This window comes from Prionailurus bengalensis, chromosome B1 (assembly GCF_016509475.1).
Source record: "Prionailurus bengalensis isolate Pbe53 chromosome B1, Fcat_Pben_1.1_paternal_pri, whole genome shotgun sequence".
Lineage (NCBI taxonomy): Eukaryota > Metazoa > Chordata > Mammalia > Carnivora > Felidae > Prionailurus > Prionailurus bengalensis.
In genome coordinates, this window is record NC_057344.1 from 165,241,504 (window position 1) to 165,255,476 (window position 13,973).

A 13,973-nucleotide genomic window follows, 5' to 3' on the forward strand; every position below is an offset into this window, starting at 1 on the left:
ATTAATGTTCTCAATTGACATTAATTTCAGAGACGTATCCATCGAGAATTCATATTGATCACAGTAGAAAAGAATCACCTATTGCTTATTGCCAAAATATTCTCTCATCCCTCAGAGAAATCTGTCTACTTTAGGAAATGAAGCCTAGACAAGGAGGCCAACTCATTGTGCTAAACGAACAGTGTGAACTCTGTGATGGTCCCTGAATTTAGAGTTCCTAGCTGTAGGCATCTTTGAATTTAGGAATCATGGGCCTGCTTTATCCATTAAAAAAGAGATATATATATTCTAACTCCTTAAGCCAGGTCTACCTCATTTGACAGAGAAACTTTATTTTCAAGACTGAACATTTTGTTTTGTGAGAAGTACAGCTGATTCTCCAACTCATTAAGTATTTGGTTTCACGGTTTGTTTGGAAGTTTTATGTTGGTAAGTATTAGAATGAAGACACATAGTTTAATAATGAGATAGAAATTTCCAAATTGGGAAAATCTAAACAGATGGTCCTAGTATTCATAGGCATCTAAGATTATTCAAAAGGACAGTGTGAATATCTGTGGTAAGTTTCAGACCTGCTGTTTCATAAACCTGGATGTCATAACCTTCCCCTGTGCGTACCTTCTGTTCTAGTTGTGTCTAAACTCCCATCTTGTTATCAGGCCCTGGTTCCTATCCTGTGCTAAGATGGTGAGTTTTGGAGAGCCTGTGCTCACTAGTCCACCCAACTCGCATCAGCCCCCCTCACTATGAGCTTTGGCCTGACTCTACTCTTCGGTTCTAGTGTCCAGGCTGTGCTTCCTTCTTGTGCAAAGAATGGAAGTCAAAGCTCCACCTCTACTAATGGGTGTTTCTTCCTTCCTGAGCCTTGCTTTGTCAAACTCTCTGGCAACTCTATTTCTTTCAAATACAGGACTCTGCTTTTGCTCCTCAAGGGAATGAAGTTTTCGTACAAAAACAAAAAATAAGGACTCGAAGAGAATCAATTGCTGCTGATGTACCTTTTAAATGATGAGATCTACCTCCCTTAGTGCATGTCCTTGTATTTCCTGTTCTTAGACTATGCATAATATGTTTGCTAACATAACACCTGTTGTTCTTCCATTGTTTTTGTTGATGTTGTTTTTCCATTGATCTATGTGGTGCTTTTTACCTGTTATCATACTCTGCCTCCATTCCTAGATTTCTTATTACCTCCAACATTGTTGATATTCAGCCATTATACATCCTTATGGCTGTAGTGGTATTTATAGCCAGAGTCCGTTCTAATTGCCCCTCTGTACTAATTGCTAAATATTTTAAATATGACACCTGATAGGTATCTGGCCTACTGTCGTGGCTAAGCCCCAAATCATTGGGTTCTGGCTTGTTGCAATACTGTCCATACTCTTTTAGACTTCATTTCTGGAAGTAACCATGTGTACGATCTCATTATCACATTGATAAGACACAGTTTGCTAGCCTTTTGCAGGATGGACTGGGTTATGTTCTCTTTCAAAAAAAAATTTTTTTAATGTTTATTTTTGAGAGGGAGGGACAGAGTATGAATGGGGGGAGAGGCAGAGAGGACGCAGAATCCAAAGCAAGCCTCTAGGCTCTGAGCTGTCAGCACAGAGCCCGAGGCAGGGCTTGAACTCACAAACTGCAAGATCATGACCTGAGCCGAAGTTGGATTCTTAACTGACTGAGATACTCAGGCGCCCTGAATATGTTCTCTTGATTATTCCTCCTCCTAATCTGTTAATGCATGATGTCACAGGACATTGCCTAAGAGGAATTTATTCCAATTTTATTTTGAGTCTACTAGTTGGTTTAAGCATGCTGTTTCCCAATTTAAGACATTTGCTAAAATGAGTAAAGTTTTAAGGGTTTTTAGAACAAGAAAATTAAGAAGTCTGTTTGGGGAAGACTATAGAAGACAAATTCCTAACCATCAGACCTATTTCTACTAGAAGATAATGAATTGGAAATGTGATGGTGGTTCATAGTAGAAAATCATATGAATGGTTTTAGAAACAATACATATATTTATTGGCACGTGATACAGAAAGTAGTGAAAGTATAAAAATGAAAATGTTATCCATTAACATAACACTATAAATAATAGCAAATACAAATTTACATTAGATGCATTAAACGGATATTTGTTTTGTTTAAAATAATCTTCACTGATGTTTAGAGCAGTTTTATTCATACTTGCCAAAACTTGGAAGCAACAGAGATGTCCTTCAATAGGGGAGTGGATAAACTGTGGTGCATCCAGACAATGGAATAGTATTAAGTGCTAAAATGAAACAAGCTTTCAAGGCATGAAGAGATTTGTAGGAAACTTCAATGTATTATTACTAAATGAAAGAAGCCAGTCTGAAAAGGCTACATACAGTAGGATTCCAACTATAGGACATTCTGGAAAAGGTAAAACTATGGACACAATAAGAAAAGTGGTAGCCAGGGGTTGGGAGGAGGGACAGATGAATGAGTAGGGCTCAGAGGATTTTGGGGGGGGGGGCAGTGAAGCTACTCTCCGTGTTCTTTGTTGATGGATGCATTTGTTCAAACCCATAGAGTATAAAACACCAAGAATGGACTATAAGGTAAATGATGGACTTTGGATGATAATAACGTGTCAGGATAGGTTCGTCAACTGTAACAAATATACCATGCCGGTAGGGGCTGTTGATCATGGGAGAGGCTGTGCATGCGGGGAGCAGAAGGTACATGGGAAATCTCCGTTCCTTCTCTCAGTTTTGCTGTGAACCTAAAACTGCTCTTAAAAAAAAAAATGAAGTCTGAAAAAAATGGAAAAACTTAAAAGCTTCACATAAAATTTTGTAGCAATATGTGAATGAGTCATTCTTATTGTAGGGACACTGTGGAAGAAAAGAAAATGATGATTCCAATAAAGTGGCCTTAGTGACATTCTTGAAGGTAAGGTTAGTGGTGCATTTTTATGCAGAGTACAGAGGCACGCATTTCTACAGTCTACATAGGGTATCATAGAGATGAAGCTTAATCATGCAGGAAAAAGACGGCGGGGGAGATTCCCTTCACTAAGATGGGGTTTGGTGACCAGATACAGGATATAAGGCACGGGGAGGAATTGATGGTTCTTAAGTTCTCATCAATGAAGCCTCACCCTTCGAAATCACAGATAACGAAAGGCAGAGGGTTGATGGGGCTCCAGGGTGTGTGGTGTGGGGCACGAGTAAGTGAATAAAGTGGCTGAAAGCACAAGAGAAAAATCAGTTCAAGAGTTCTAGTATGAACGGGGAGAACCACATATGACTTTTTAAGATTAGGTTTTGGAATTGTTTTATTGATCCTCTGCTTTGCTTCCTAGAGCTTTGCCCCTGACGTGCATTTATTTAACAAGCTCCAAATTGCTTGATGGATGTTATTTGTGGTTATTATATAAACAGGTTTCCTTATTTATGGTACTTTTGAAACTTTTTATTGATCAAAATTAGTTTTAAGTAAAATTATTGTATAGAACCAACTGTTCCACTCTAAAAGAATAGTTTAAGGTAATGATTCTCAACCTTGGTGGCACATGAGAGTCATGTTGGGGAGTCTTCAAAAACATACAGATGCCTGGGCCTCACTCCAAAGATTTTGATTGTGATTTAAGGAATTGCCAGAGAAGGCCAGCAAAGACCGGGATCAGGTCACAAAACTTGACTTTGCCTTAATGCTGAGAGTGGATATGAAATCTTTTTCAGGAGGTGGAATTGTAATAAACAGTCTGACAGAGACAAGTTTTTATGTTTGCCAATCTACTAATTTACAATGAGAAATGTGCCAAGTGGGTGTTAATGCTTGAGCTGGCGGGCCATTCTTTCCTCTCCTTGTGGGGTAGGTCATACAGAACTAAATTCTAATCAGAGAGTTGCATGGAAAGCTTGTAGATCAAAGAAATTAATATCTGTAGTGCTGTGCTATAGGAGCCAGAATACTCGTCTTTTTATTCAGCATTCCAGACTGTACTTAGGTGGATGTTACATTTCCATCAGCAGTGGGTTAAGTGGTCAGTTTCCCTATATCTTTCCAATGATAGATTACTTGTTCTAATATTTGCCAGTCTGGTGTGTGTACAATGAAAGCTTATTGCTACTTTAATTTGCATTTTCTGGATACTACAAAGTTTGAATGTTTTTTCATATGTTGTCTTCTTAGATTTATTCTTACATGAATTGACTAATTATATATAGTTTTGCCAATTTTTCTCTATTGTGTTGTCTTTTTCTTGTTAATTGCTAAGTGCCCTTTTGAATACTTTATGTTAGCTGTCACCTGCATTATATATTTTTCTGACTTGGTCCTGTCTTGTTTACGGTATTGTTTGCCTAATAAATATCAAAAATTTTTACTTGGTTCAATGTATTCATCCTTTTAGAATACTTTTAGGTTTTCTATCTTAGCCAACAGTCTCCTCTGCCCTGGATTCTGTATGTGGACTCCTATGAATTTTTTTCTTAAAAATTTTTTTAAAAACTTAAAATTAATTTTCAACATCCTGTTCATCTGGTTTTTGAGTATAGTGTATTTGGTTTTTTTTTCAGTTGAATGGTCAGGTGATATTCAAACATTATTACTAAATAAATCATCCCCTTTCTTCTGTTTTTGCCCATGTTGAATGCTTATACTGGGATTTTGGGGAGGCTGTCTAATCTTTTACGTTAATCCAATTTATTTTTACTTATGTTTACTGACTATTTTATATTATGGTCTAATATAGTCATTTTATATTTCGATGTAATGTTTCAGATATAGTTATAATGTGTTCTAATTATAGTTATGTTGTCTTCTGATTTAGAAAATATTCTTTGTATTTTTTAAAAATGATTTTTTTTTTAACTTTTGGGAGCTATTTATTCTTCCTTATGTATACTTGAAGATGGCTTTATCCAGTAAAACTTTAAAAAAAATTGTATTGAAATCTTAATTGGAATCGTCATAATTAATAATTTTGTGAGAATTAACCCTTATAATAACAAGTGCTCTTACCCACAAATATGTCTTTCCATTTGCTCAGATCTTTGATTTTCTTTATGAGATTCTTGTAGAGGTAACTGACTGGCTCAGTCAGTAGAGCATGAGCCTCTTGATCTCAAGGTTGTGAGTTCAAGCCCCACGTTGGGTGTAGAGATTGCTTAAAAGAGAGAGAGAGAGAGAGAGAGAGAGAGAGAAAGAGAGAGAGAGAGAGAGAAAGTTTTGGTAGTTTCTGCTATGTAAATCCTATGTTTTCCTTATTAAATTTATCACAACTTATTTTATACTTGTGAATAGAAGATTTTTTATCCATTTTCCTTTCTAGGTGATTATTGCTTTAATATAGAAAGCTGTTTCTTTCTCAGTATTTATAACAATTATAATTTTTTTGTATCTTATATTTTTCCTTAACCACCTAGTGTTGAATAATAAGGCAAGAGGTTGCATCTTTGTTTAGTTTCTGTTTTTAATTGAAATAGATTGGGTGTGCTGAAACCTATAATGATGTTTACTGCTCATGTTTGGTAAATATTTTTATTTGCTTTCTTTATCTCTGGCTGCTGGGTATCTGTAGTGTGCAGTTAGATCTCTTTGTCTGCTAATTAAGGGTGGGCCATACAGCTATGGTGTTTTAAAGAGTTATCTCAAGGAAGGGAAAGCATTCTCAGCGTCTCTGAGCCTCTGTTAGCTCCAGTTAAAATATTAGGAGGAAGCCTCTTTGGTCCTTGTCTTCCCCCACCACGTCAGCTTCAAGGGTATGGAGGGTTCGGCCCACGTATTAGATTCTGCTCAGCTTCTTAGAAGGCAAAGAAGATGGTTATGCATCAATATGCTGCTGTTTACCTCCCATAGGCCCTAAATCTACATGTGTGTGCCAGATGAGGTCCTGCAGGATTCTGGCCTTCCGGTTTTCACCTCAGGGCTCTCCGATTCTGATCCCCAGATTCATGTCTGGCCAGGGGAGAAAAGTCTGTCATGATAGCTTTTTCCCTGGCAGTGAGTATTTTTACGGGAGGAGGAGAGGAGAACAAAAATGAAAACAACTTTCTTGTTGCTTCTGATACATACCCATGGTTGAGATTTAATTCAGCCTTTTCTTTTCTAGAGGGAAGGCAAAAGCTTGGAAAGGTTAAATAATATGACCAAGATTATAATGATACTAAGTAGCCAAGTCAAGTCTGGGGCCCTGGTCTTCTGACTCCTGGGTTCATGCACATTTTAAAAATACCACATAATTTCTAGATTTTTGGAATAGTTTCTGAGCTGAGTTTCTGAAGGTTCAAAGAGTACAAGAAAATAATAACCTCAGGGAGATTCTAGCTGAGTGAATAATGGATTATTTAGAGATAGGTCATTTTTCTTAAGCTTTATAATAAGCGATATTTCTGTAGTAGACTTCAAGTAAAAAGCATTGGATATGTGCCAAGGATGTCATAGGACTTCTATGTTTAGAAACTGTTTTCAATAGGAATAGTTTAGACTAGGATAAATAAACATTTTAGGAACAGATGTCCAAAGAACAAGTAAAAGTCTTAATTTTTCTATCCATTGAAATTCTACCAGAAGCAGAAATGTGGGGCTGAATAGTAAGAAAAATGATTGCATTCACACAGAACAGAAACTTAAAGTATTTACGAATAGAATTAGTAAGAATCACATACTATGATTTTAAAAATTAGCAACTTAAAGAGTGAATAAAAATTCAAATCTAAAAAAAAGAAAAAAAGAATCATATAGATCTCATTTCTCTTTGGACACACAAAAGAAGATAAATTAATGAGGGTATGCCCAGGTTCTGGACAAGAAGTCTTAATTAAGATGCCAATTTTTTCCCATTAATTTATGAAGATACATACAAGTCTGGAAGTGTAAGTGAAAAACAATAGCTGAGAAATTACTGAGGGTGATGAGTAAACAGGAGTATTTGTGCCAACAGATAATAAAACTTATTATAAAGCTACAGTAATTAAAAGGAGACACTGATACAAAAACAGATTTTTTATGTGAGTATGCTTATGTCCGTGATCTTTCTTATGAGACTGTAGTTTCACTGTATCATTAATTTGTTAAATTTGTTATCAAGAAAGGGATAGCAGTATATCACTCCTCAAAAAGACAGGTACCCAGGCTACAAGGTTTAAATGAATAGTCCAATAGAAATAGGCCTAGGAGGTTTTTTCAGCCTATGTTCCAGGCCTAATCCACCTCCATTCCTTTTCCTTTTTAAAAGAATTTCTTCTCTCAGCTTCCCTTCTGAATATTCTTTTCTTTTTTTCTCTCCAAAACCAGATTCTTAATGAGCAGGATACAAAGCACAATTTGAGTTTGGATGTAGTTTATAAACTACAGTGAATAAAATCAGTGAATAAGATCAGTGATTGACTTTCAGTAAAGGAAACTAAAAGAATTGATGAAATATTGGAGAAAAAAAATGTCTTTATTGAATATCACTCCAAATAAACTCCAGTTGGATGATAGATTTATTTCTCAAATGCTTATTTATTTGACAGAGAGAGGGAGAGCGAGAATGAGCACGGGAGGGGCAGAGAGAGGGGGAGGGAGAGAATCCCAAGTAAGCTTCATGCTATCAGCACAGAGTCTGTTGCAAGGCTCCATCTCACAAACTGTGAGATCATGACCTGAGCCGAAATCAAGAGCTGGACGTGCAACTGAGCCACCCAGGTGCCCCAAGATGACAGATTTTAACGTAAAAAATAAAACTAAGTAAAAAAGGAGTTAAAATGTAGGTGAGAACTACCCTATAAGCCAGCAATTGCACTATTAGGTATTTAACCAAAGGATTAAAAGTACAGATTTGAAGGGGTACATATGCCCCAATGTTTATAGCAGCACCATCATCAATAACCAAACTATGGAGAGAGCCCAAATGTCCATCGACTGATGAATGGATAAAGAACATTGTGGATATACACATACATACACACAATGGGGTATTACTCAGCCATCAAAAAGAATGAAATCTGGCCATTTGCAATAATGTGGATGGAGCTAGAATGTATTATGCTAAGTGAAATAAGTCAACCAGAGAAAGACAAGTGCCATATGATTTCACTCATATATGGAATTTAAGAAACAAAACAGAGGAGCACATGGGAAGTGAGGAGAAAAAAAAACAGAGGGAAACAAACCACAAGAGACTCTTAACAGTAGAGAACAAACTGAGGGTTGATGGCGGGAGGTGGGTGGGAGATGGGCTAGATGGGCCATAGGTATTGAAAAGGGCACTTGTTGTGATGAGCACTGGGTGTCGTACGTTAAGTGATGAATCACTGAATTCTACTCCTGAAACCAATATTGCACTGTATGTTAACTACCTAAAATTAAAAACAAAAGCTTCAATAAAAAAGAAAATATATGTAAATATATCTCTAATCAAAGTGGAAAAGCTGCTTCTTTTTAGTTCATTTTATGTAAAGGAATTTGAAGATCCGACCAAAATATTTGATTTGGGAAATAGTTATTCTAAGCCAATAGTATGTAATCTAAATCCTTAAAAGAGAAAAAAAAAGGGATGTATGAAAATCTGGTGATTCTGGAGAAAATAAAGCCACTGATCTGAAAGTTGTTAGAAACTCAGGACCTGAATTCATATTTCACTCCCAAGTGACAAATGACTTTAATTAGGAGTCAATTTCCTCCTCACAAATTGAGTATAACTTATAGTATATTCTGGATCTAGTTACTGCCAGGAATTTTAACTAGTTGGTTGTTAAACTGTTGGTGGCTTGAAATCAATCACGATGACGGTATTTACACAATGGAAATTGGCAAATGCTATCAATCAGAAGACTTTCTTTCTTTCTTTCTTTCTTTTTTTTAAAGAGGCATTTACCAGCATATCACTTGAAATAAGACTAGGTTTGTTAGAACTGTAGAGAACAAAACTGGTACTTACCAGAGGGGAGCTGGGGGCAGGGGGTGAAAGAGGTGAAGGGGATTAAAAGTACTCTTAACCATGATGAGCACTGAGTAATGGATAGAATTCCATTAAATCAATATATTGTACACCTAAACTAACACTGTATGTTAACTATACTGGGATTAAAATTTAAAAAATTAATAAAATAAAAGGAACAAATATGAAAAATACCTTAATAAAGTATTAAATACTGTTTCATTTCCATCAGAAATAAACAGTGTCTGGTATGAGTGTCCTTCATTTATGAAGAAATTTTGAGGTCATCTCACCTTGATAACAAACTGTGTGTGTTCACTGAAGTCATCAAATGATGTCTTCATGTTGTACCTTTCAGTACTCACAGCATACATATCATTTGTATTTCCTTATTTCCTTTTCAGATACAGTTGCTTCCAAATGTGCAGTTTTTCGCTGGATAGTTTGTTGAGAGGTTATACCAACCTGACTGGCCTCACCAAAAGTTGAAATTTGCTATTGTTCCCTAATATTGATTTTGCTAGCTTTGTTTCTACTTTCAGTCTACCGTGTAACCTGATTTGTGTTTTTGACATTTTATTTTTAATTGACTTATAATCTGTTTCCTTTCTCTGAGCTTGATCCAAGTACATTATTGTTTTAAACTTTAGCTTGAGCTGTTGTTTATTTTGACTCTTCCCAGGCATCTTTGGTTCTGGCTGACAGGGATAGAATGGGCTTTTCTTTCTTTCTTTTTGAATTGTTAAGAATTCACAGACTTTATTTTTTAGAGCAGTGTCAAATTACAGAAAATTTGAGGAGAAAGTACAAACAGTTCCCATGCACCCCCTTATCCTGCCCCGAGTTTCCTTTATTAACATTTTATATTAATGTGATACAGTTGTTATAAGTGATGAACCTATTTGACACATGGTAATCTCCCCAAATCCATAGTTTACATTAGGGTTCACTCCTTGTGTTGTATATTCTTTGGGTTTTGACAAATATAAGGACATGTTCCCATCATTACAATTTCATACAGAATAGTTTCAGGGCCCTCAAAATCACCTGTGCTCCCCTATTCCCTGCGCTCCCCTGTCCCCCTCTGCCTCTGACCCCTGGCAATCATGCGTCTTTTTCCTGCTTCCATACTTTTGCCTTCTCCTTAATGTCATATAGTTGGAATCATGTACCATGTACTTTTTCAGACTGGCTTCTCTCAATAATATGCATTTTGGTTTCCTCTAAAGTCTTTTCTTGGCTTGATCATTCATTCTGTTTTAGCACTGAATACCATTCCCTTGTCCGGATGCACCACAGTTTATTTTTGAAACCTTCACCTACTGAAGGTCATCTTGCTTGCTTCCAAGTTTTGGCATTTAGGAATAAAGCTGCTATGAACTTCCCTATACGGGTTTTTGTGCGGATTTGTAACTCCTTTAGGTAAATACCAACAAGCATGGTTGCTGGGTCATCTGGTAAGAGTATGTTTATTTTTGTAAGAAACCTCTAAACCGTCTTCCAGAGTGCCTGTATCGTTTTGTATATTTCCACCAACGATGAATGAGAGTTCTTGTTGCCCCGCACTCTCACCAGCATTCAGTGTGTCAGCGTTCTGGGTTTTTTGGCCATCCTAGTACGTGTACAGTGGTGGGTCAGTGTTGTTTTAATTTGCATTTCCCTGAAGACCTGTCATACGGAGCATCTTTTAATATGCTTGTTTGTCATCTGTACGTCTTCTTTGTGGAGGGGTCTGTGCAGACATTTGTCCTATTTTTTAATTGGGTTCTTTTCTTTTTCTTCTTTTTCTTTTTTAAATCTTTGTTTATTTTTGATAGAGAGACAGCGTGTGAGCAGGGGAGGAGCAGAGAGAGAGGGGGACACAGAATCGGAAGCAGGCTCCAGGCTCTGAGCTGTCAGCACAGAGCCTGACACGGGGATCGAACTCCTGAACTGTGAGATCATGACCTGAGCCGTAGTCAGATGCTTACTTAACCAACTGAGCCACCCAGGCACTCCTAATTGGGTTATTTTCTTTTTGACTTTTAAGAATTCTTTTTTTAAGAGAATTTTTTATTTTTTTATTTTATTATTTTAAAAAATATTTTATTTATTAATTAATGTTTGTTTATATTTTGAGAGAAAGAGACAGCAGGGTAGGGGCAGAGAGAGAGGGAGACACAGAATCTGAATGAGGCTTCAGGCTCTGAGCTGTCAGCACAGAGCCCGATGCTGGGCTTGAACTCACAGATCATGAGATCATGACCTGAGCCGAAGTCAGACGCTCAACCGACTGAGCCACCGAGGCGCCCTTGAAATATTTTATTTATTTTTGAGAGAGAGACAGAGTATGAGTGGAGAGGGGCAGAGAGTGAGGGAGACACAGCATCCAAAGCAGTCTCCAGGCTCTGAGCTGTCAGCCCATAGTCCAATGCGGGGCTCAAACTCATGAACCATGAGATCATGACCTGAGCTGAAGTTGGACGCTTAACCGACTGAGCCACTCAGGTGCCTGTAAGAGAATTTTTTTTAATGTTTAATTATTTTTGAGAGAGAGTGAGCAGGGGAGGGGCAGAGAGAGGGGGACAGAGATCTGAAGTGGGCTGTCTGTGGTGACAGCCGAGAGCCCAACACGGGCCTCAAACTCATGAACTGTGAGATGGTGTTTTGAGCCAAAGTCGGTTGCCCAACTGACTGAGCCACACAGGCACCCCAAGAATTCTTTATATATTTTGGATGGCAGTCATTTATCAGATGTGTTTTATAAAGATTTTCTCCCAATCTGTGCCTTGTCTTTTCATTCTCTTTATAGTGTCATTTGTAGAGCTGAAGTTATTAATTTTATAAAGCTCAATTTATCACATTTTCTTTCGTGGCTTCTATTTTGGTGTTATATCTAAAAAGTCATTGCCAAACCCAAGAATACCTGGCTTTTCTCCTATATTATATTCTGGGAATTTTATAGTTTTCCATTTCATTTTTAAATCTATAATCCATTTTGAGTTAATTTCTGTGAAAGGTGTCAGTTCTGTGTTTAGAAGATTCTTCTTCCTTTTCTTTTTCTTTTCTTCTGCCTGTGGATTTCCAGTTATTCCAGCACCATTTGTGGAAAAACCTCCTTTTCCCATTGATTGCCTTTGCTTCTTTGTCAAAGATCATTTGTGGGTTTATTCCTGGGTTCTCTGTCCTATTCCTCTGATCTATTTTTTTTTTTTTTTCACTAGTACCACATTGTCTCTTTTACTGTAGCTTTAAAGTGAGTCTTGAAGTCAGGCAGTGTAAGTTCTCCAGTTTTGTTCTCTTTCAGTATTGTGTTGGCTATGCTGGGTCATTTGCCTCTCCATATAAACTTTAGAATCAGCTTGTTGATATCCACAAAAGAACTTGTTGGGATAGACTTGCTTTTTTAAACTAGAATTTTGGTCTTGCTTTTTAAATTCAGAGCTATTTTTTATATTTGTTCTTGTTCCAATGCCATTTGCGTGATACTTTTTTTTTTTTTTTTTTGCTGGGGGTGGTGGGTGATCACCAAAATTTTTATTGTTGGCCAGTGTAAGTAATAATAGTAAGCAGTTGTACAAAACTTTGTTATATTTCTGCATTTCTATACATGAATATATGCACATGCAAATAAAAGATTGTGACTAAAGTAGGAATTTTTACCCCTAAAGACCTGTTCTTGGGATAAGGGTGCTATAGGTATTTTTTCACAGACTCCACTGGGATCTTTTTTTTTTTTTAATTTTTTTTTCAACGTTTTTTATTTATTTTTGGGACAGAGAGAGACAGAGCATGAACGGGGGAGGGGCAGAGAGAGAGGGAGACACAGAATCGGAAACAGGCTCCAGGCTCTGAGCCATCAGCCCAGAGCCTGACGCGGGGCTCGAACTCACGGACCGTGAGATCGTGACCTGGCTGAAGTCAGACGCCCAACTGACTGCGCCACCCAGGCGCCCCATCCACTGGGTTCTTTTTAAACTACATCTACCCGCCCCTACCTGTCCCTGTTGGAACCATCCCAGTTGTTGAGAATCACTCTGTATTTTGAGTCATGTTACTGTTTAGAGTGCTGTGCATTAGAGCACAGTGGAGGCAGGTTAAAAAAAAAAAAAAAAAAAAAGGCTGAGAATTGCTGCTATCAAGTAACAAAACCAAACATGTCTCCCATTAAGGCTTGTCTGCTCTCTTTGCCTGAATTTAAGTTTATTTTACAAGGGTATAGGAGTCTTAACATGAAAAAAAGAATTGTTTTAGTAAATATGCTAGTGCAGTGCTATATAGAGTAAGCTGTCCAAAAATGCCATATTTATTTTTTTATTTGTGCTTTATCTAAAAGAAAGAATAGGCATGCTAGCTTCTATTGCTATATTTTAATTATTCAGGTCGTGGCTTTATTCTTATTATTAGCAGTTAGAGTTTAGTAGATTTATATTCCAAGGATGTTTGATATGACATTGGGTTTCTACAATTTGTAATTCAGTGCCTACATTGTGTTACGAATTATGCTCTAACGGTTATGTCTTCATTCTCTCATAAGCTTACATAAATTTTTCAAAATTTTATGGTAACATGTAGGGAAATATTGTTTTACATTATGAAATATTTAACTCAAGCAGTCAGGGGGTATCAAGTTAATCTAGTTATGTGGAAACTGGTCTTTTCACCTTGCCTGGAGCAATCACCTCTGTTTCTTCTCCGTTAGCAAAATAGGAGAGAAATTCACACATCTTTACCAAAGGTGAAACATTAGTGAAACACAAACTGGTGGGCTGGGAAACCACTTTGATAAGTGTCATCTAATTTTTACTTGTTTAAAAAAGTATTAGTGAGATTAAATATTGTAACTTGTTTGTTCATATCTTTTGTCTATAGTTTTTGGTTTGGGGGTGAGGGTCTTTTTCCAGCTGACGCCATTAAAGCTTTGTAGATGGAGATAAAAGTGATGAACTCTGTGTTTGTTCTATGCTGCAAATATTCTTTCTGCCTTTTTATTTTATTTTGGTTTTATATACTGTCTTATGACCTTTTTTGCACTCAACTCTGTATGTTGAGTGTTTTCCTGTGCCATTCAGGTTTTTGTTGTTTTGTTGTT

At 36.9% G+C, this 13,973-nt stretch overlaps 1 protein-coding gene across 9 annotated transcripts in view; it reads left to right on the forward strand.

Moving 5' to 3' along the window:
- FRYL (FRY like transcription coactivator) overlaps nucleotides 1-13,973 on the forward strand; it is a 272,325-nt gene that overhangs the window by 103,944 nt on the left and 154,408 nt on the right. The window contains exon 1 of one of the 9 annotated variants that reach the window (XM_043572704.1): nucleotides 2,539-2,925. The exons of the other annotated variants lie outside the window; for them this stretch is intronic. The gene's annotated coding sequence lies outside the window, so the exon portion shown is untranslated. Of the gene's footprint in view, nucleotides 1-2,538; nucleotides 2,926-13,973 lie in introns of those variants that run through there. 9 annotated transcript variants of the gene reach the window in all.